We start from the raw sequence: 24,079 nt of genomic DNA on the forward strand, positions 1-24,079 counted from the left end.
TCCCAAGTTATAAAAGAGTTTGTGCCTTGTGCATTCAAATCAATTTTAATAAACATTTTCAAATGTGTCAGTTGAATGTATTTACCAGTGTAAACTGACGTATTTTCCCCAAAAAGATTAAGTGCAGGTGCTAGACGAAATTGGCTGGTATTAGCTGCCTAAGCATCACGAATAGTCTCGCAAACTCGATGCCGTATCTGAATGAACAATATTTATTTATTTTGATCCGCTGTGGATTTATTCAACTTCTGTAATACATTTGATATTACAACCAGAGGTTGAAGTTTATATATTTATCTTAAGCTTCCGCTGTGCATTATATAATTGTGTGGTTTGACTATATTGTTGCCAACGTCGTCACGGTAATCCCCCACCGGGCCCACCGGTGAGACACGTGGAAATCGGGGTGTGACATCTAAACTTCATTGTTATAAAACACACATTATTGTTAAAGAATTGTTTTATTTACTACTATCATTTGTTTTATTTTGATGATTATGAATTTATTTATATTTCACCGAATAGCAGAGATGTTTTACAACACTGGTCACCATCACGACTCTTCCTCTTCCAATTCATCCTCTCATAACGTCGACTGTTAGGTATCTCTTTTCTACTTCACCATTTTGTTCAATTTTATCAATTAGTTGTATGTTTTGGATTTTAAACCTGTGACTGAGCCTCTATTTATGGTTTTAGGTTAATCAGTTATACTTTTTGAAGTTTTTATTTGGTGGTGATGCTTGTTTTGGTTATTTTCTCTTTTCATTCTCCCTTGGTTGGTTCATCTTTTTTTTTTTCAACTACAAGATTGGTTTAGATTGGCTAATTGTGTTTTACTTAGGGTTCTAGATCAGGAGTGAATTATTTCTTGCTATTTATCAAATGCATTAGAATGTTTTGATTTGAGTTAATTACTGTTTTCGTCCCTGTGGTTTGTCAAAAATCACTATTTCAGTCCATTAGATTAAAAATTGCGATTTCAGTCCCTGTGGTTTCACTTTCGTAACCATTTCAGTCCACCTCGTAACCATTTCAGTCCCTGTACTTAACAGAATAATGGATTGAAATGGTTACGAAAGTGAAACCACAGGGACTGAAATGGTTACGAAAGTGAAACCACAGGGACTGAAATCGCAATTTTTAAACTAATGGACTGAAATAGTGATTTTTGACAAACCACAGGGACGAAAACAGTAATTAGCTCTTTTGATTTTATACACAAATTGGTACATCTATCGAAGGTTGAATAACTGAAAGCATTTACAACCTTCAGAAATTGTGATTGTCTAGCTTGTGCTTCTCATTTTCAGTTACTAATTCATAACCTTGGGGGTGTTCCCTACCTATGGAGTCATTAATATATTGATAAGCTACCCGTGTTGCTACATGATGCCTAGAAAATCTTCATATAGCCAGCCATTTAGGTTGCACTTAAGGTTGATGATGTTCTAATATGATCCTGCAAGTTATATTTCTGTAAGAAATTATTGGAGTCTTAACTACCAAGCTGTCTATATATTCCAGTTGATCGTTTAAATACAGCACTAGCTAATTTTATTGAGTCATTTATTGGTTGATTTTTAGGTTCAAGTGGGCGGATCACCAAAAAATAAGGTTGAGAGGAAGTTAGGCAAAGGTGTAAAATTAACCATATGAAAGATAAAACAAGGTATTTTAAACACTACAAAATAATGTAAAATTAAAAAGAATAAAAATAAATTGACGATATGAAAGATTAAAAAGATATGATGCAAACTACTTTTGGTGTAGATATATATAAAAGGGAACTAAACCGTATATGTGGATTTCCTTTTTTGCGTCCTCCAATACGGTTAATAAAATGTGTCGTGTTGTGTTAAACCGTTCAAAGATGATATGACATGTTTAACTTAACGTGTCGCTTTCTTAAACACTATTATGGACATATTTAATAAGCGAGTTACATGACAAACGATAAAAGGTAATTGGTTCAGTTACAAGAATAACAAGACTCCACACACTTAAGTCGATTAATATAAGTTATTCATACAATGAATGACATGGTATGTTTAACACGATTAAATAATCATAAATAATTAACACTATAAAATAAAAAATTATCCAAAAATTACACTTCTTATTTATTATTTATAAAACTATGTTGTTTTGATAAACGGAGTCATAAACATGGTGTGTCAACCTATTAACATATTTAACACGGTAAGTTACTTATGGTATGCATGTTAGTAATAGGTTAAGCAGGTTGAACTTGTTAGAGCATTCACATTGGAGGCTTCATCTCAATCTATATAATTCAACTAAAAAACACACTCTTCACTGTATTTTGTTTATTTTTCAAAAACCTCTCACATCCAGCTCTCTATCTCTATCTTTATCATACTCAGTTACTCACAAACACTTATTTTATTATTTTATTATTTTTTCTCTTTCCTACATACTCACAACAAAAATATAACTAGAGTTAATATGATCCTCTAAATATAAAGGTTGTACTTTACTCTTTATAAATCTTTCTCTACTATAGAGACTCTAATGTAAGTGTTTTTTATATTTTCTCTAATTTTTACCTTATATTATATATAATATCAATAATTTATAATACTATATAAAGCATTTTCTATGGATAGAATTGTCATTTTCATACAAATTTTTAAAATGACATACAAAGAGTCAAGTTAAAATGCATAACTTTTTACCATTTTCTTTCATTCCTAACCCTCTACGGCTCTACCCTTTTATCTATACTACGGGGATGCGGAGTGGTTTCGGTAAACCACCTTTACCGATTCGGTAAAGTGTGGCCACCCCACCGCCAACATATAGTTTGCCGATTCAGTTGGGTAAATCGGTGATGGAACACCGATTCGGCAAGAGGGAGAAGGAGAGAGAGGGAGGGTATTGTGGGTGGGGTCCATTCCTATCTCAACCAATCACATATTTTTCCTTTTTTTTTTTAAAAATAGTTTACCACTTCACCAAGTGTTTAAACCATTGCCAACATTTTTCACCAAAGTTTAAACACTTTTGCCTAATTGACATGGCGCACTCTCATTGGTCGGTTTTTTGGTTTGCCACTTTAAAGTGTTTAACCACTCCTTATACCCTACGTACACTAAATTCGGGATCTGCTTGCTTAGCCATCAATGTGAGTCTTACAGGCAGCCATCATCAATGTAACTCTTCATATCTAATCATCTCTTTCACTTTCCCCACACATCCGAAACTCACCACAATCAAGCATTACCATTTCCTCTCCAATGACCACCGCCTCCTACCTCACAATGAATCGGCAAGTGAGAAGCTTAAAAGTTATTGAATCGGTCAGTGAAGATTAACCCTATAGGCGAGAGTCGTGACGGCCCTCGGACCAAACCATAGTAAATTGAAGCACATACATACGGAATGAGTAATGGCGTACCATCAGGTTCCACTTTTTTCCCTCTGTTTTGCATAGATATTTACCAGTGATTCAAACTAGAAGAATCTGAATTTGGGATTGTTTATGTAGGTCGCAATGGGACCTTTGATGTTTGCATCAATGTTTATAGAGAGGGCCCAACAATTTCTTTCGGTTTCCATTTGATTTGACTGAATGTTAGTCAAAGTACTGAAATGCTTTGGTTGTTAAGTTCAAGCATGTTCTCTTGTTTGTTGCTATATATATATTGCAGGTTAAAGGAGCTGCTAATGAGGTCCTTGCTATATATATATGTTGCTATATATATATTCAACTAAGATCAAGTATGACTCATGATCTTGGATCAAATTTGGAAGTCAATGGGATAGTGAAGTTTCTTGTTATAGTAATTTAAGTTTGACTTTTTGTGGTCAGCTAAGCCTGATATTGATCACAAAAGATATTTTTCAGATAAATGAACTAAACTGATGAATAATAGATATGGGTATGGTTATGAATCTTACATATACTTTCAATAAACAAACACATATATATTTTTTTATTTTATGTAAATTATATATTTTTCTCATAAATCAGTTTATTCGAATCTAACCGAATCTGAATTCACCTCCGAAAAATCAAAATCTGATTCAAATAACTTAAAAACCGATTTAATAAACTAATGCAGTAGTGCTGAACCCATTTGGTTTTGAAAGTTTGACTTTTTAAAGTCAAAATCAGACTTCCATTCAATCTTCTTAATTCTCGATGTCTACATTGCAGGTCAAGGTTTCGCCACAGGAAGAATAAACCTCGGAGAATTAGAAGTCACAATGGTTAAAGAATCACATAACAAAGCATTTTTACAGGCTGACGAATGCAGTGTGAGCGATCATTGTGGGACGACAGCTTTAACTGTTTTGATCATGGGAAGACATATAATAATAGCCAATGCTGGTGACTCTCGTGCGGTCGTATGTAAGAACGGGTCTGCAACAAAGATGACTCAAGACCACAAGGGGTTAACTTGTTTACAAGAAAAGGAAAGATGCGAGCGGTGAGGTGGTTACTTTGATGAAGACGGGTACCTGAACGGTCAACTAAGTGTGACCCGTGCGCTTGGAGACTAGCACATGAAGAAGGAGAAGTTGGTGATTGCTGAACCGGATGTGAGACAAATGGTGTTGACGGATAATAATGAGTTTATGATCATTGCGTGTGATGGGATATGGGATGTGATGTCAAACCAAAATCGATAGCGCTATAATCGAAACTGGTACCCGTAATATTTTTTTATGGTTCTCGATCGTTTTGATATCCTTTTTGGCGTATTACGCCTTTATTTTTTATTTTTTGGATTTTTCAGTATTGTAATGAACCGAAACAATGTTTTGATAAACAATGTTTCCTTCACCCTAATCGATTCTTGTTATAACCCGATTTGCCACCTGTAGTTTTACGCAATGTACATGCTATTGAGTGACTTGACGACGGGCTTCAGATTAACAGGTTCTTCTTATTCATGAAGTATTCACAATGATCTTGCGTGGTTTGTCTGCTACAAAGCTTACTAGACCTGGCAAGTTATGTAGCTGTCAAGAGTCAATACGATTATGCTGATAGAACTTGGGTTCAGGCCATTTGGTTCTTGTTTTTTGTAAAAATAAAGCTGGTAACAAAATGTCATTTCTGTTCACATCGACCTTCATATGCCACTTCTTTTGATCTTCATAAAATAACTTATGTGCACATTCGCGATTGTGGATTTTGAAAATTGACGAGTACGGGGAAACTCTCGGGATAAGTCGTTCTGGAATTGTGCTAGATTCGTATATGAGGATGATGGGAATCAACTATGAGAGGGAAGTGACTTGTAGGTATTCTTAAGGGGCTAAAGTGTAATATAGGGGGTACTATAAGTAATAGAGAATAAGGCGTGTTAGGAGGTAGGATTGAGTTTGTTAATCGATTAGGGCTCCTGCGTTGTGCAGTGAGAGAGGGCTAGGCCCTGGACTATCTCTGTTTCCATTCTTTTATCTTTACGTATATCATCATCATCTTGTAACCTGCCCTTGAATCATTCAATAAACCGTTTACGTTTCCTGATTGTGTTGCCCTAATTTCACAAACCCTATCATTGGTCCGATCTGCAACTTCTGCTCTACCACCAATCGATCTCAGATTCAACAGCCAATCGATCTATCTCAGATTCAATCTCCAATCGATTCATTATCGATTCAATATCTGATTTCACTCTCCGATTTCAATCTCTGATTCGAATCTAATTTCTGATTTCTGCTTTCAGCCGATTCACTTTCCAGATCCGATTTCATCAACTCCGATTTCATCAACTGGTGTTCTTCCAAATTCCGATTCAATCATGGTGAATCAAACCTTGCGATTTGATGCTCAGGATCATAATTCTCGATTGGATGCTCAGGAACAGCAGATCAAACAACTTCAAGGTGATGTTGCTAAAATCGAAACCTCTTTGAAAGTGTTAGAAGAGGATCTCGTTGAATCCAGGGAGTTTTGAAAGTTGGTTCTCAATTGGATGCACCAACGGGATTCGAGGTTTAATTCTAGATCAACTTCACATCTTCCAGCTTCGTCTTCTGATTCATCGCTTCAATGTGTAATCGCTAAATCGGAGGAGATAGTCTCCAGATCCGAATAACGCTAGAGTGGTTATGGCCATTTGATGTCGACAAGTCATACTTATTCATATTGTTCAGGCAGTTCTGCAGATCCTTTGATCAGATCTCCGTCATCTCTCCCTAATTCTCCATCAATATTAGCTCCAGGGAAGGCTATAATTTCTAGATCTGAAGGAAACTCAATTCGCCTTGGTTGTTTGATGTCCCATAGCCCTAATGGGGTCATGACGGGTGATTTACAAGGGATGTTGGACTCCGGCACAGTGGTGGGCCATGGTGAGGAGCAGACATTTATTGTGGTCCGGACTCTCCAGATTTGGGCTTGTTATGTGAGAACACTCTTCCAGCCAGATTTGGCTCCTATATGACTGGGTTGCAATGGAATTTAAATTCACTTGTGGGCGTGCCTACCCAATCTGCTGGTCGACTCGGGGGTTCCAAGGATTTCCTACTCATTCTAATTCTGTCTCAGCGACCTCCACCGTTGGAAAAATAGCTTTCGATGGCAACAGTGGTGTGTACATTCAAAATCGACGATAGACGCTTGGTTGGAAAGGCGGTACAGTACCTTTATTTTTTTGTCCATATGTCACTCTTCACAATCCTGTTATGGAGTTACTTGTTGGATTCTATCATTTATGGGTGGTGCATGGGCAGGGTCAGCCACCAGACGTCGCAGCCGATCTCAGTCTTGAGGACAAGACTGTTTCGAAGGGGGGAGTAATGATGGGAATCAACTATGAGAGGGAAGTGACTTGTAGGTATTCTTAAGGGGCTAAAGTGTAATATAGGGGGTATTATAAGTAATAGAGAATAAGGCGTGTTAGGAGGTAGGATTGAGTTTGTTAATCGATTAGGGCTCCTGCATTGTGCAGTGAGAGAGGGCTAGGCCCTAGACTATCTCTGTTTCCATTCTTTTATCTTTACGTATATCATCATCATCTTGTAACCTGCCCTTGAATCATTCAATAAACCGTTTACGTTTCCTGATTGTGTTGCCCTAATTTCACAAACCCTATCATTGGTCCGATCTGCAACTTCTGCTCTACCACTAATCGATCTCAGATTCAACAGCCAATCGATCTATCTCAGATTCAATCTCCAATCGATTCATTATCGATTCAATATCTGATTTCACTCTCCGATTTCAATCTCTGATTCGAATCTAATTTCTGATTTCTGCTTTCAGCCGATTCACTTTCCAGATCCGATTTCATCAACTGGTGTTCTTCCAAATTCCGATTCAATCATGGTGAATCAAACCTTGCGATTTGATGCTCAGGATCATAATTCTCGATTGGATGCTCAGGAACAGCAGATCAAACAACTTCAAGGTGATGTTGCTAAAATCGAAACCTCTTTGAAAGTGTTAGAAGAGGATCTCGTTGAATCCAGGGAGTTTTGAAAGTTGGTTCTCAATTGGATGCACCAACGGGATTCGAGGTTTAATTCCAGATCAACTTCACATCTTCCAGCTTCGCCTTCTGATTCATCGCTTCAATGTGTAATCGCTAAATCGGAGGAGATAGTCTCCAGATCCGAATAACGCTAGAGTGGTTATGGCCATTTGATGTCGACAAGTCATACTTATTCATATTGTTCAGGCAGTTCTGCAGATCCTTTGATCAGATCTCCGTCATCTCTCCCTAATTCTCCGTCAATATTAGCTCCAGGGAAGGCTATAATTTCTAGATATGAAGGAAACTCAATTGGCCTTGGTTGTTTGATGTCCCATAGCCCTAATGGGGTCATGACGGGTGATTTACAAGGGATGTTGGGCTCCAGCATAGTGGTGGGCCATGGTGAGGAGAAGACATTTATTGTGGTCTCGGACTCTCAAGATTTGGGTCTGTTATGTGAGAACACTCTTCCAGACAGATTTGGCTCCTATATGGCTGGGTTGCAATGGAATTTAAATTCACTTGTGGGCGTGCCTACCCAATCTGCTGGTCGACTCGGGGGTTCCGAGGATTTCCTACTCACTCTAATTTTGTCTCAGCGACCTCCACCATTGGAAAAACAGCTTTCGATGGCAACAGTGGTGTGTACATTCAAAATCGACGATAGACGCCTTGGTTGGAAAGGCGGTACAATACCTTTATTTTTTTGTCCATATGTCACTCTTCACAATCCTGTTATGGAGTTACTTGTTGGATCCTATCATTTATGGGTGCTGCATGGGCAGGGTCGGCCATCAGACGTCGCAGCCGATCCCAGTCTTGAGGACAAGACTGTTTCGAAGGGGGGAGTAATGATGGGAATCAACTATGAGAGGGAAGTGACTTGTAGGTATTCTTAAGGGGCTAAAGTGTAATATTGGGGGTATTATAAGTAGCAGAGAATAAGGCGTGTTAAGAGGTAGGATTGAGTTTGTTAATCGATTAGGGCTCCTGCGTTGTGCAGTGAGAGAGGGCTAGGCCCTGGACTATCTCTGTTTCCATTCTTTTATCTTTACGTATATCATCATCATCTTGTAACCTGCCCTTGAATCATTCAATAAACCGTTTACGTTTCCTGATTGTATTGCCCTAATTTCACAAACCCTATCAGAGGAACCCTAAAAAGATTAGCTTTTTCGTTAAATTTTGTTGGGGTGTTCGTTGATGAAACGCCGTTGGATGCTCATGCTTCTCTTGGTTAAATTATAGGTAATCTTTTCGTTGTTTTTATTGTTTCTGTAACATTATAGTGCATGCAATTTTGGTATATTTTGCATCAAGACTTTTTAATTGTTAATATTCATAAATTCACCTTAGTAGCAAAAAACAGATGAAAAACGAATACCAATGTGCGAGTATTATCAATATCAAACCTAATAAATCAGTGTTCATGATAAAGCTAAAGAATCTTATGCTAAATGAATTGATCAATTATCAAACCAAACAAACAATCAAGGTTCTTACGTGAAACCCGCAGCAACGCGCGAGCATTCCCACTAGTATAAGTAAAGAGTCTCCAATATGAATGCTCTTAGAACATGTTTTTGATCGTGTCATTAATATGTTTAATAAGCGGGTTACATGACAAGACGATCAAAAGTAATTGGTTCAGTTATAAGAATGACAAGACTCCACACTCTTAGCACGATTAAATATAAGTTGTTCATAACATGAATGACACGACATGGTTAATATGATTAAATAATAATAAAATATAATTAACACGATAAAATAAAAGTTATCCAAAAATTACAATTCATATTTATTATTTACAAAACTATGTTGTTTTGATAAATATAGTCATAAACATGTTGTGTTGACCTATTACCCTATTTAACATGATAAGTTACACATGTTAGAAATAGGTTAAGCGAATTGAATTTGTTTGAATGTGTTTTTGATCGTGACACTAACATGTCAACTAATTTATGAGGCTCGTTTACCTCAAATGCTAGGTCATTTAACTCCGTGTCAAATCAATTGTGTTAATAATTTGTGTCGTAAATTGTAGCACTATCTTATAAACATAATAATTTTCATTAGTTACAATCTTATCAACAAACCTATATTAATAACTAGGTTAAGTGTATACAGATGAGTAATAAAAATAGTTTATTTGTAAACAAAACAAGTAGACGTACATAATAGTTATTCCACAAGTTTGTAATCTTTTACTCATAGCAATGAATACCCAACTCACTTGTAAAGTGTTTGTCGCGGTCATCAATTCTTTAGGAAACTTTTTAATTATTTTTGTACCGTTAGCCAACAAGGTAAGGATAATGAAATATTTTTCATTAAATACATCGGAGAATCTACGACATATTTGACTATATCTTATTATTTTTAATCGTTATCTATATTGCTGAATATTTTTAATTGTAGCAAAATATATTTATTTGTTAAGGATGACAAAATTGAACGAAAAATTGTCATGTGATAATTGCAGTTATACATAATAACGATTAAACAAAGGCAAATTGGATTTAAATAATCCCAATTTTCTCAATTTGGCCGATAATAATCCCAATTCTGTTATTTGCCGATAATAATCCGAATTGGTCCACTTTTGGCCGATAATAGTTTGCGTTAAAAATTGCGTAACAGAGTTAAGTTTTTTTTTGTATTACAAACCGATTGGGGCTTTTGATTAGAACGAGGATACAAGTTGATTGATGTAAAATTTATCTCGCCCCAAACGACGAAAACGGTGCTTCAATTCGGGTGTTTACTTTCGATTACAAAAATCAAGTCGTTTGAAGCAACGTTTCGAGGTAAGTTTTACATAAAATCGACTCGTATCCTCTTTCTGATCAAAATCCCTAAAACATCGGTTTGTAATTTGGAAAAAAAACTTAACTCCGTTAAGCTATTTTTAACGGCGGACTATTATCGCCCAAAAGTGGACAAGTTCGGATTATTATCGGCAAATAACTAAATTGGGATTATTATCCGCTAAATTGAGAAGTTGGGATTATTTAAATCCAGTTTGACTTAAACAAAATAGAATATTTTTAATTGTAGTAAAATATATTTATTTGTTAATGATAACAAAATTTAACAAAAAAATGTCATGTGGTAATTGTAGTTAAACATAATAAGATTAAACAAAATAGAAGTTACTTGTAGTAAAATATATTAATTGTAGTTATCCATATAATATTTTTAATTAGTTATCCGTAAAGTATTTTAAATATATAAATGGAATATAAATTAATATTATATTTAGATAGCATAAGGAATTCGCATGTGGCATTTATTGGAATGGTTTATTAGAGTTTAGATAGAAGATTAGATAATATTAAAATTAACATTGAGAGAATTTATAATAAATAATAATAAGGATAATAAAATTATTTTTAAATAAAATAAAAGTAAAATTATAAGATTGAATGAAAGATTGTCATGTGGCATTAATTGGAGTATTTTATTAATATTTAGATTACATTAGATTAGATTTCGATTAAACTAGTTTAAGTTCCCGTGTGTTACATGGGTGTCCTCATAATAAAATATAGGGGAATTGGCCTGTAATAATCCCACCTAGACCTTATTGGCCATTAGTAATCCCACCTCAGAATATTCCCCCCACCAGTCCCACCTTTCACCTATTTTTCCTACAATGGCCTCCCGTTAAAAAAACTTAACGGAGTTATGCTTTTTTTCCAAATTACAAACATATTTTTAGGGCTTTTGCTCAGAACGATGATACGAGTCCATTGATGTAAAACTTACTTCGAAATGGTGCTCCAAGTGACTTGATTTTGGTTAATTGGAAATTTAAGCACCCGAATTGAAGCGTCGTTTTCATCATTTGGACCACCGTTTCGAGACAAGTTTTACATCAATGGACTCGTATCGTCGTTCTAATCAAAAGCCCTAAAAAATTTGTTTGTAATTTGGAAAAAAGCTTAACTCCGTTAAGTTTTTTTAACGGGGGACCATTATAGGAAAAATAGGTGAAAGGTGGGACTGGTGGGGGGAATATTCTGAGGTGGGATTATTAATGGCCAATAAGGTCTAGGTGGGATTATTACAGGCCAATTTCCCTAAAATATATTATTTAATACCGTTGACATAATTTTTTAACAAAGAAATGTTCAATTACTAACGTAAATATTAAATTACGCTGAATTGAAAGAAATTACTCCATCTCTGGTTTTTATTCTTGATAGAGTGACGTAGAATGACCATGAGTGAAAACGAGTTGTTTCAAGTACAAACCAACCCTAAAAATGATTATCCTTGGTTTTTGTTGATTGGCCTCGCGAAACATATAGCTAATGGGAATTGCCTCATTTGAAATGCGAAAGGAATCTTTTTACCCAAATGTATCAAATTAATTTTAGGTATAAGTAATTACATGATAACCAACATACTGACTTCATAGATGATTTCGAAACAAATTGTTTGTGCAATTAATTTTCCGTAAATGATGTTTCCTTTATATCTTGTGAAGCCATGTGGATAATAACCAATTTATTTATTAAACAAAGACTAAAAAAAGAAATCAAATTAGCAAAATACCAAACTCTTAAGGAGCATCATATTTATTGAAAAAACAGTACACTTGGTTAGCCACAAATGAACAATCAATCATAGAAATGTCAATATAAGTTTTAGTCAAACCTAATTGCTTAATGGTATATTAGTTATAAAGTTGTAGTATATGATATGCGCAAAATACAACATATAAATTATATCAAATGTGGCATAAAACTAACCCTTTTTTAGTACTAATGTTGGAAAAAGTGTGTTTTTGTCTTCCTTTTGTATTTTCAGGATTAAATGAGCTCAAATTAACAAAAGAAGCAAAAAGACAGCAAAATCTAACATAAATACAAGAAAACGAACAAAAGTGGAATGCCCGACCCCTCAACAGCATCTTCCCAAGCAAAACCAAGGAAACAGAAGACTGAACACGCCCCGTGCTCAGCGAGCACGGGGCCGTGCCCAAGAAGCAGCAGAAAAGACAAACCTTTAGAAGCTTCTATTGCCCACCACGAGGCCGTGCCCAGTGAACACGGGGGCGTGGTTAGACTCCTGCAGACGCATTTATTGTAATTGTGAATTACAATTAATGAGGAGAGAGACAAGGATGGACACGGGGCCGTGCCCGAGCTTCTATTCAGCCTATAAATAGGAGTGCTTGGAGACATTTCAACTTATCCCTTGGCACACCACCTCTCTCACACTTCACCCACCACCCACCACCACCATAACACCATCATCCACCACCATCATCCATTACCCATCATAGAGTGTGTGAGTCGTCTCGAGATCCAAGATTGATCGTAAGAGTTCTTGACAATCAAAGGCCATGTTTGCCTAAGTCTCTTACATCACTTGGTGAAGACAAGTGTTTAGTGTAATACTTTTTATTTTTAATCTTTTGCACTTTTTAATTGGTTTTGTATTAATGACTTTAATTACTAGTTTCTTATGTTGAAGGTGATTCTTCCTTATCGTTTGTCCGTGGTGTCTTGACATTATTTTACTGTCTATATAAAATAAAAGATTTTCACCATTCATATCTCCACGGTCTATATTGGAGGCATGTTGGCTACCTGGTCGGGGGTTAAGGAAACGGTTTGGTAAAAGTCTTGCCATTGTTCAGCGTTTAGAGATCATGCAAGGGACCTGGGTCAAATTTAGTAGGACCTCCTTCAATACCCAAAGGTATTGGATGACGGGGGTCCAAACTCTTTGATCCCCTCATAAGTTAAACTACTATTAAAACTTTAACCCAGCTACTTAGGACTGTATCCCTGCTGACTCAGACTACTTAGCTGAGGGTAACGTCGCCTTCAAAAGAGGGGCCTACCACATTATGCATTAATAACTTAATTAATTATCTTTCAATAATCCGACCCTTTAGGATTGTATCCTTGCTGACTCAAACTACTGGGGTTGAGGGTAACGTCGCCTTCAAAAGAGGGGCCTACTACAATAACTAAGATAATCTCTTAAACAAGTGCAAAAGTGCGAAAATAATCAAAGGTTACACTAACACACAAGTCGGATCCAAGTGATTCATCTTGTCTATCTGTTTTTATTTTTATTTTTATTTTCAGCATTTTAGTTAAGTTTTATTTTCTTAGTTTAAAATCATTTTCTAACATTTTGATTTGATTAGACGTTGAGGATAAAACGGTATTAAAAGCTCTTGTGTCCTTGGACAACCTCGGTATCTTACCAACACTATACTACGTCCACGATGGGTGCACTTGCCCATATGTGTGTTTAGTGTTAGTAAATATCGTGTTTTATAAATTTAAAACTTGGCTAAAAGTGTAAAAAGGGCTTAAAATATACATTTAAATTATAACACACTTTACGCACATCAGTATACAGTCTATTAGAAAGTTATAGTATACAGTCTATCGGAAAGGCATGTATGAACAAACATCATTTTATTTTTTAGGAAGCAATATATAACATTCAGCCTGCTAAGCGGTTTCGAATGAATTGCCAGGTCCAACATTTCCAGATTGTGCTGAAGCAATAGATATCGATTGATCAATTAAAACAACCAATAATACAATTTAAGTGTGACCCCAGGCGGAGCAGATGTCCGATATGCTTCAAACGATGGCTAGACCCTTTCCTACAATGACCGGAACCACTCATTTTCGATCAAGGAACAACTTATGTCCGTCGTCGCATCTCAATACCCACGACGATCACTGTTTTGGTTCCTTATCAGTAAAACTACATTGATTATTCCACTAAAACTCCATTTTGTTGCTAAAACAAAAATCATCCGGAACTGCAAATATTCGGATCAGGTACTTTAATTAGTTTTTCATTCATTTATATAACTTTTTTCCAATATAGAACTTAGTGTATTTCGGACTTAGGAGCAGCGTTTGTAAAATAATATAAAACACATTTTTCACTCGAGTTACAGGAGCATGGTGGTCGAGATCACCTTCTTCAAGAGTCGGGTTTATCAAAATTTATAGGACCCGTATAACATCTGTTGAAATTTGCGGCCTCCAATTTTCTACCATCTGGTAATATACTGATGTTATTTGCTTATGTGACAATTATAATATTTATTGTATGATAAATGACATATTTAAAAAAAAGAATATGTATACATGATTAAATTGTCTTTGTTACCTTGGAAGCAATTTCACTATAATACTAAAACAATAATCACTGCAATAATCAATAACAGTCTATATGTAAAAATCGCGATCCGAAAATAATGTGCTTGTTTATTAAACTATAGAGTAGAATATTAACAAATCCCATCTTTTCATAAGGGGAATAATTAATAAGTATATTCAACTCCAATTATAAGTCTTTCCATCAATAGCATATCTCGCATATATCTTTTAAATAGTATAGTAGTCTAAACTCTAAAGACACAACAAATAAGGGAGGTCATTAAGTAAATAATGAAGGTTATTAAGATGAAGAATGGAATTAAAACAAAATTGTCCCCCACCCTAAACCAAAGAGATGTGGAGTAGGGATTGACACATGGCAATAATAGGCTTAAGTCTATGTCATGTGGCATAAGATTGTTTTATTTTAGCATAGTTAATAGATTGATCTAATCAATGTTCTAAAATCCTTTTTACATTTTTTAAAGATATTCTTTAAGAATCTCTTGTTTTTTAATCGTAAAATATGATAAAGTGACAAATACTCTGTTTTGGAGACTTTATCTTTCTCTTAAGGGAAAAATACTTTTTGAGTCTCTGTATTTTAGGGGTTTTAAACACTTGAGTCTAAAATCAAAATGTTTAACGCCCTGAGTCCCTATAAGCTCTTTTCTTAACCATTTGAGTCCAAATTTCGAACATTGTTAGAATTATTCTGTTAAATTTTGTTAAATGACCAAATTACCCCTATACTTAAAAAACCAATTTATTATTATTAAAACTATTATTAAATATATACATGTACAAATTCCAAACACATCACTCTCTCCCTAATATCTTTCTCTCTCTTACTTATCTTTCTCTCTCAACAAAACCACCACCACCGCCACAACGATCACCACCAATTTAACACCCCTACAGTTCGTGTTTCTTACTACCTAAAAATAATTCATCCCTTGTGCAAAAATTGAACTTTATCAGCTAGCAGTTGCAGCCTCAGAGATACTCTGCAACGACTGTCTCCATGTTTTTGACTTTGAAAACGAACCGGGCCGTTGCCTGCTTGTTCTATCATGTGCCAACACCTGATAATTTAGAACAAAGTATATAAGATACTGCATAATCTTCATCTTTGACTTTTAAAGTCATATATATATATATATATATTGCTAATTAGTGATTAGTAAAAATATTAATCAGATGAAGATGGCTCACTCTAACACCCCGAAAATTCCGTCCAATTATGTGATGACACGTGTCCAGTTCTCCAATTAATCCCGTCTATGTAGAGGGAGAAACCTCCAATTAATCCCGACTATGTGGAAGGAGGAAGGATCTACCCTGAACGTTAACTGAAAAGAATTTTGAATCTCCGACTAATCCCGAATCTGGGAAGGAGAAAAAGAAATTTTTATTGTGCGTTAGCTAAAATGCGTCCCGGATCTCCGACTAATCCCAACTACGAGGAAAGATAGGGACTAAAAGTGCCAAACGGCCAAAGATGTAAAGTCCAAGCACTAAACATGTAAAAATCTTAAAAATTCATTTTTGGTGGTCGTATACAAACCGCAAAGCCTTACGGGTTACGGTCCATAAGCTAGTTTGAATCACTGCGCGCTTAAGGTCCTTACAGACCGTAAGCACTTATATTTTACGGTCCGTAAGTTTTGCTTGCAGCCCAAGGCCATATGCCATTCTGCCACTTCTCTCACATTTGTGCCACCTTTCTCTGCTCCTTACACGTCTTAGGACACTTGGGGACATCCTACAATATATCATAACACTTGGATTGATCTTGTGCTCTATCCTCAAGTATAAATAGGCCTTGAATCTCATTCATTCATTGCTCATACTCATTCTTTCACTCTAAAACTGCTTGGAGCTCTCCTCTGGACAATAGGACTCCTATTCTCAAGTTCTTTTCTGCCAAACACTTCCAAGTAAGTGTTTACTTTGGTGCAATTTCATTTTATTTAATTATTTTGAAGATAAAGTCATAAAGTTGACTTTGTTTGACTTTAGCTTCTGACCATTTGGGTCAAGGTTAAGTTCAATCCGAACTTTCCTACGTGATCATAATAATGTTGGTATGATCCCTCCGTGATCATACCTTCGGACAATCACGTTTACTAGTTGAATTGTAAGTTGAGCATATTACGTAAAACATGAAGTTTTCGACTAAAATGCATAAAAGGTTTCTGTAACTTAAAATTCAGACGTTTTATCATTTATATAAGCTTTATAACTAATATAAAGTGATTATAACCTGCTCAACTTGTTCAATTCAGTTTGGGGTCTTATTCTATGTCAAAAGTCAAGCAGTTTGACTTTTGATTCTGGCCCGTTTGGTCAACGTCTAGGCCTGTTTTAAACTTGTTTTTAGAACCATGTTATTGTTGAGTATAAGTCACTGAAGTTATACCACATGGTCAGTTCGTTTGATGGGTTTAATGACAAGTCGTAATCATAATGTTAAAAATGACCACAATATCCTTGTATGGTCAAAATAGCTAAATGAATGATTTTAAACTAAACTAAACTTATAAATTGACTTTATAACAGTAAGTACTTCAACTAAGAAGGTATTTTACTACTTAGACTTGTCTTATGCCCATCCGACCTTCCGTACTCGTCTTTATGCACATAACTAGTTATGCGAACCTAGTTCGCATAAACTAGGCATAACGGGTCAAAACCATTTTAAATCATTCCAAATCAGAATGTTGGTTTAAATTACCTTTATCCAATGAGTCCATACACTCGGATAGGTATAAACCACATTCTAATCATTTATGCTTAACCTAACGATTAATCTTATTCTTATGTAACGGGTCGTGTCAAAGGAACTAACCTATGACCCCGTATAAATTCTAACAGATAGCTAAATCTGTTCACTCTGGACTATAGAACCCCCATATAATCAGACTTGAGTTTAGTACTTTGTCTTTATGGCTTTTATTGTATTTGAAAACCGGTAACGATTGGAAGCTAGCTAAAAGGTAAATACTTTTAACTTATTTTCTTTGAAAACTTGGGGTATGGCGAATACGCCACTTGGAGCGGGTATTACATAAATGAGTCGCCTATGATTGCTCATAAATGTAAGAACCCAGTTTAATTCGTTATATTTGATAATTGTAACAATTGGGGGTTATTGGTACCGTGTCCGGGCGTCCCGACTCATGAACTATTATGGCCATACAGAATAACGTGTCGGGGTAGGCATACCGACTGTAAGACACGTTATTCAACTTTGGTGTGTACCCTAATCATTATAGCACTGAAAATGACCGGGTTTGATATCTGGTTCCCATTGTATGGCAAATATGTAAATTTGGTGACAAGACTAAATCCCAAGAAATATTAAATGATTACCTATAGGTTTTCTCTATGTATTAAAACCATTTTTGAAAAACTATTTTCAAAATGAGTCAGTTAATTGTATTTACCAGCGAAAGCTGACACATTTTCAAAAGACAAAACTGCAGGTACCAAACCTTGACTATTAGGCTGGGAATCCGAGTCACTATGATAAAAGCATTGGAATTTGCAACTCCTAGCTTATGGCCAATAATGTCTATGCTTCGTTTACTTCGATCCGCCTGTGGGTTATTATTGAACAATTGAGCAATCTTTGTATTTTGAATATTCGACACTTTAATGTGATGAATGAATATTTTTACTCTTAATACTTCTGTTGCATTATTATTATTTAATTGTGATAACTGCTACCCAACCGTCACAACTAAACCCATCCGGGCCCACCGGAAATCGGGGTGTGACACTCACCCAACTCGAACTCTCCAATTCGTTACCATCATTTTCCTTTTCCACAATTGTTTCCGGCTGTTCCTTATTCATCTTCGCTTGTCGCTTTGCTCGCAACACCTTCATAACTTCTGTAAAACAAAACCATCCAACAACTTAACAACAATTGATTGATTGACATTTGACAAACCACTTAAAAACATAAAAACTACTAATGTCCAGGATTTATCTTCATGTATCACTAGAGCAGCTGCATCTACTGCTTGACAGTTCCCTAATACATCCCTTGTTTCAACGCCATTTTAGCCGCAGATACTGTCTTCTTAAAATCTACAGCAACATGATCACAGGAAATCTGGATAAAAAGATTAAGAAATCCCACATTCAAAATTTAGAAATTAATATATAAAAGAAGGTTAATTGAAGGTTATCTTGAAGTTGTAGATGCAACCCTTGACCTTTATTAACTGTTTATAAGAGATTCCAGCAACCCCCACATTACTCTGGCAAGGAAATCCAACTCCAGTGACCTGCAACTCCACACCGGCAACCCTCCTTCACATCACAACGCAACAAACACGCACACCCAAGACTCCCCTTTTAACTTTTCTTACCTTTTCTAACCAACCTTAGCCGTGAAACCACCTCACTGTCGCTACAATGATTTTCTGGTGACCCTAAAACAAGATCTAAACATCTCCATTGGAACCTCTTCTGGCCAAACGACTAGGTCCTTTCGGACCCTTAGCCACCTTTGCCGCCTATTAGAGATCTGCTGGTTTCTAAATCTGAACTGTGATTCTGGTGGGGATAACGGTGGGGCAGTGGTGGAGATGGTGGTGTGATGGTGTTTAAAGAGAGAGAAAAGTGTGCAAGGATGAAAGAGAAAGGGTGTGTAGATGTGTGTGCGTGTTTATATTATATATATATATATATATTAAAACTGTATGCATTAAAGACTTGTTCATTGTATTCATGTGCATATAAGACTTGTACTTTTTGTGTAAATGACTAAATTACTCTCGTAGTTAACAGACTTGGTGGATGGTGTTAGAAATTTGGATTCAAATGGTTAAGAAAAGTGGTTGTAGGGACTCAGGGCATTAAATATTTTGATTTTCGACTCAAGTGGTTAAAACTCTTAAAACACAAGGACTCAAAATTTAATTTACCATTCTCTTAAACTACCATTTTCAGAAGGGTAAATTACACTTTTCGTCCTTTATGTTTGTAGCAGGTTACAATGGATGACCTTTAACTACAATAGTTACAGTCACAGTCCTTTATTTGGAAAACTCAGTACACCTTTCATACTTTAGCACTAACCAGGTGAAATTTTTCAGTTAAGTCTATTCACTTAAGAACAATTTAGGCTTTTGAGATAAACATTCGATTTAGATATTTTTCCATCTATCTTCCGTTTGTTGAACCACTATCACCATGTAAATCAGATCCAGATCTGGATCACAAACAATATTTTCCCTTGAACTGGCGATGACCACCATAAGCGTCGTCACCATTCCAAGTCAGCAGATCTTGATTGGGGGGGGGGGGGGTTGGTGGTGATTGGGGGGTTTTGGTGGTGATGTGAAACAGGATAGTTTCTCTTAAGATTAAGATCTGAGGTTGAGATCTACAAGGGTTTCTGAACTGAGGGTTCGGTGGTGCTCGTGGTCGTCAGGGGTGGGGGCGGTGGTGGTGGGGTGGTGGAGGTAATGGAGATGGATGATAGTCGTGGTTTAGATGTGCAGGTTATGTGAAATGATACATATAATATATATATATATATATATATATATATATATAAAACATATATTAAATAATTAATTAATTGTTTTAAAGTATTTCTATTCTATTTATTATAATATATTTTTTAATATGTAAAATGACCAAATAGCCCTGATGTGCAACGCACATGTCATATTTAACTGAAAATTTTAACCAGGTTAGGGGCAAAGGACAAAACCTACAACGGGTTTTCCAAATAAAGGACCATGACTGTAATTATTGAAGTTAAAGGTTATCTATTACAACCTGCTACAAACATAAAGGACGAAAAGTGTAATTTACCCTTTTCAGAAATTGTGGTTTTAAAACATGTGCTTTTTGAGTGTCAATTTACTACATTGATTCTGACTTGCAAGTGGATAAAACGGTTCAAAATTGTCTAAAGAAGGGTAAAATCGGTTGATAGTGTCATTTTTTTGTATTTTTGTAATCAAATAAATTCTATAAAGCCTGTTTAAATAAAACAAAGTTTACATAAAGAGTTACGTGAACCTTATAATACGATTATGTATAGTGAATGAAAGTTAATCAGAAATGAAAGTTAATCAGAAGTAGTGCGAAAGAAAAAGAGAGACGATTATATAACTATTGTATGTATCACATAAATATAAAAGTGCATTATAGCTTTTGCACAATTCTCTTTAAAATTGGCGCTTTAATGAACGGCTCGTATGCTCTAATGCATTTAAAAATGAAATTGTTGGATCATACTCTTTTATTATATTATATTATATTATATTTTTTTTTTGAACGGTAAATTTGGATCACTAACGGACCACTGGAGTATCATCGTGCCACCAGCAGAACCACCCGATCATATCCATCTCCACTAGGCAATATAATGCCTATACACCAATTCAAGAGGAAACCCAATAAATCTGGGAAAAACCCCCTTTGTGAGAATCGAACCCATGACCAAATGGTCATAAGCCTTATCCCACCACCAAGATACCACTAGGCTATTACATATTAAAAAATGAACGCTTTGAACAGTGAACGCATACTACATATTAAAAAATGAACGCTTTGAACAGTGAACGCTTTGAACAGTAAAAACAGGGGTGTTTTGGGAATTTCGCGTGTAAAGAAGCAGCCCCAAATGACAAAACCACACTCAAAAAACTTGAGAGACAAGGGGAATGAGGGACAAACCGTTTTAGAGTGAGGGAGAGAGAGAATCAGAGAAGAAGAAGAAGGCCGACCATGGTTTCCGACCGGCCGGGCATTTTATTCTGGTTATGGTGGTTGCGGAGGTGGTTACAGGCGACGGTGACATTGAGGGTTCCGTCGGGCGCCGTCGGTGGTGGTGATCGATGATGTTTGTAATTAATGGTGATGATGGCGGTGGTTCCGAGTAAGGGATGTGGTAGTTGTCGACGGTGACCAGCGTCAGTGGTAGATGTAGTCGGAGACGGTGATGATGGTTAGGGTTTAACATGTGTCGCTTGCAAGTGTAGTAGAAAAGAACGGCGGCTGCGATCTGTTTATGAGTTACGATGATGGTGGTTACAATGGTGACAATTTTCGTCGGAGATGATTGGAACAGATGGCGTCAACGTTAAGATGGTTCGGGTGTGGAAGATCCGTCAGTGGTAGATGTAGTCGGAGACGGTGACGATTGTTAGGGTTTAACATGTGTCGCTTGCAAGTGTAGTAGAAAAGAACGGCGCCTGCGATCTGTTTATGAGTTCAGATGATGGTGGTTACAACGGTGACACTTTTCGTCGGAGATGATTGGAATAGATGGCGTCAATGTTAAGATGGTTCGGGTGTGGAAAATCTGGTTACTTCTGTCGGCGGTAACAATTAGCGGGGGGGATTCGACTCTGTCAATAGGCGCTATGGTTACTTCTGTCGTTTTCATCTTAGATAAGAAGCAGGTATACTTCTTTTGTCGATCGTTTAAGGTTGCTATTTTGTTTTAGGCTTATTTCTTATTTATATTCAATCGGTTGTCTTTTGCAGCGAATTCTTATTGTTTGTACTCAATTCCACCAATGTTCATACGTCGTGATTGCTTAATATGTTTTGAAACTGTATAAACATTAACCATAAAGTGAATATCTTGGTATTATTTTTTGTGTTAGTTGACTATATTGAAATAAACAGATGAATTAAAAGAATATCATGAAGTTTTTTTCCTGAATATAAACATATTTCCATGATTAGTGCCACTCCCCTTGGTTGAGTTCAGCAAATTTCCATAATTGAGTGCCAACCGCTTACTCAACTTTGGTGGTTGAGTTTAGCAAATTTCCATGATTGAGTGCCAGCCGCTTACTCAACTTTGGTCCCATTTAATTGATGTTGGTAGATGTTAATATCGTATATAGTATACTTATTACGAATATAAAGGTTTTATAATAATAATCTATCTAAATTCATGTATTATAGACCTTGGGATGGTTCCGCTACTTGCAAGATTTGGGCAGCTTCCACACAATGAGCTGTTGTGGGTGACACAGTCTCTTGGTTATGCTTTTCATGAGTCAATCGTTCACCGTAAGGTATATATATTTTGTAGCTTACAAGTAGAGTAAACGTACGTGCTTCTTTTGTTTTATTTACTTTTTTTCTTAATAAGTGGTTGATTTTTATGTGGCAATATTTTAATGAAAACACATATGTGAACAATCTTGCTTATTAAACCAAAAATGGGATATGCAGAGGGATGTTGACTGGCAAGTGTAATTATTTAAGGGGGTCATGATTACATGTATTTGGTGAGCGTACTCAATGAAAAAAAAGCTCTAGAAGAGGCCTTAAACTCTATTTTGGGTTTTATTTGCTTGCTGAATTAGGCACACCACATACTTTGTAATCTTTTTGGTTCGGATCAGATTTGTGAGGTCTATTCTTCTTCACATTTAACTACAACCAAGTAACTAACCATGGTTCCTGCTAAAATGCAACATAAGACTTCATGTTCTAATTATAATTATAGATATTTATGTCTGTAAGTAAGAAATATTGTAGCTATTAGTATAGTACATAAAGCATTCTTTACAACCATATGAAGCAGAGGTATTCCTTTTTGTTTTATTTCAAGATGGTTAATTATGTTCTACTAATTAGATTTGCTTCTATTTAAATTTAACCAACTTAAAATATTTCAAATCTGGTCCTTTTTAAGCTGGTTAATTAGATGCAATTTGCTTTACTTCTATTTAACCTACTTATAATATTTCAGATCTGGTCCTTATAGCTGGTTAATTAGATGCAAATTTGATTTGTTATTATTTAATCACATTATTGTATTCTAATTGCAGCATGGCTCTTGCTGCCCGAATGTCAATGACGACTTATAAAGGAAGGTGGACGATTAAATTTTGACTCATTCTCAAAGGAACTAAGTGCCATTACAAGAATGTGAGGGGAGTCTCATGTATATAATGTGTAACTGACGAAGCATATTGGATGGACCAAGAGATGGCGGTCTTTATCAAGGTATGTCGGTTATGGGCATTAATTTAAGATCTTATCTTGAAACTGTCTGAACCTATCTAGCAGTGTTCGCTGTTAACATAGGATGTATGTACTGCGGCACATGTTTTGTCCGTTAAGAACAATTTAGCAAAACTTCAGCTGACATCAATTGTGTGTACTAGCAAGGGTGAGAAGATTTCTCTAAGCCGGAGAGTCGAGAAACATTGGCGATTGATCGGCTGGGACAAATCCAGGCAGGTCTAACTCTTGAAATGCTTGGAACTAGAGTATCCTCTTGTAAAAATAATTCAAGTATCTTCATGTTATATATCACCTATTTGTGTTATTAACTCAAATATTTATGATTAGAGCACTTAAAGTTGTGTTAAATTGGATTAGAGGCAGTTTTTGTATTTGTTAACAGCCGATTTTGAATTTTGGCTTTCGTCGTATGCTAAAGCAAAGCGCAATTGAGTTACTTATGTT

General features: G+C 35.9%; 2 long non-coding RNA genes across 3 annotated transcripts; both read left to right on the top strand.

The window, feature by feature from the left end:
- The first annotated feature begins 3,148 nt into the window (after positions 1-3,148).
- Positions 3,149-5,457, top strand: LOC110923429. Of its 2 annotated transcripts, none has more exons than XR_002584084.2 (3): positions 3,149-3,427; positions 3,512-3,744; positions 4,184-5,457. It is a non-coding gene; the product is annotated as an uncharacterized LOC110923429 (long non-coding RNA). The 2 variants fall into 2 exon arrangements; XR_004885413.1 differs by having other exon boundaries at positions 3,512-3,695.
- Positions 5,458-21,267: 15,810 nt separating this feature from the next.
- Positions 21,268-24,071, top strand: LOC110923342. Its single transcript, XR_002583996.2, has 3 exons — positions 21,268-22,047; positions 22,562-22,674; positions 23,437-24,071. It is a non-coding gene; the product is annotated as an uncharacterized LOC110923342 (long non-coding RNA).
- Positions 24,072-24,079: the final 8 nt, after the last annotated feature.

Source organism: Helianthus annuus, chromosome 17 (assembly GCF_002127325.2).
Source record: "Helianthus annuus cultivar XRQ/B chromosome 17, HanXRQr2.0-SUNRISE, whole genome shotgun sequence".
Taxonomy (NCBI): domain Eukaryota; kingdom Viridiplantae; phylum Streptophyta; class Magnoliopsida; order Asterales; family Asteraceae; genus Helianthus; species Helianthus annuus.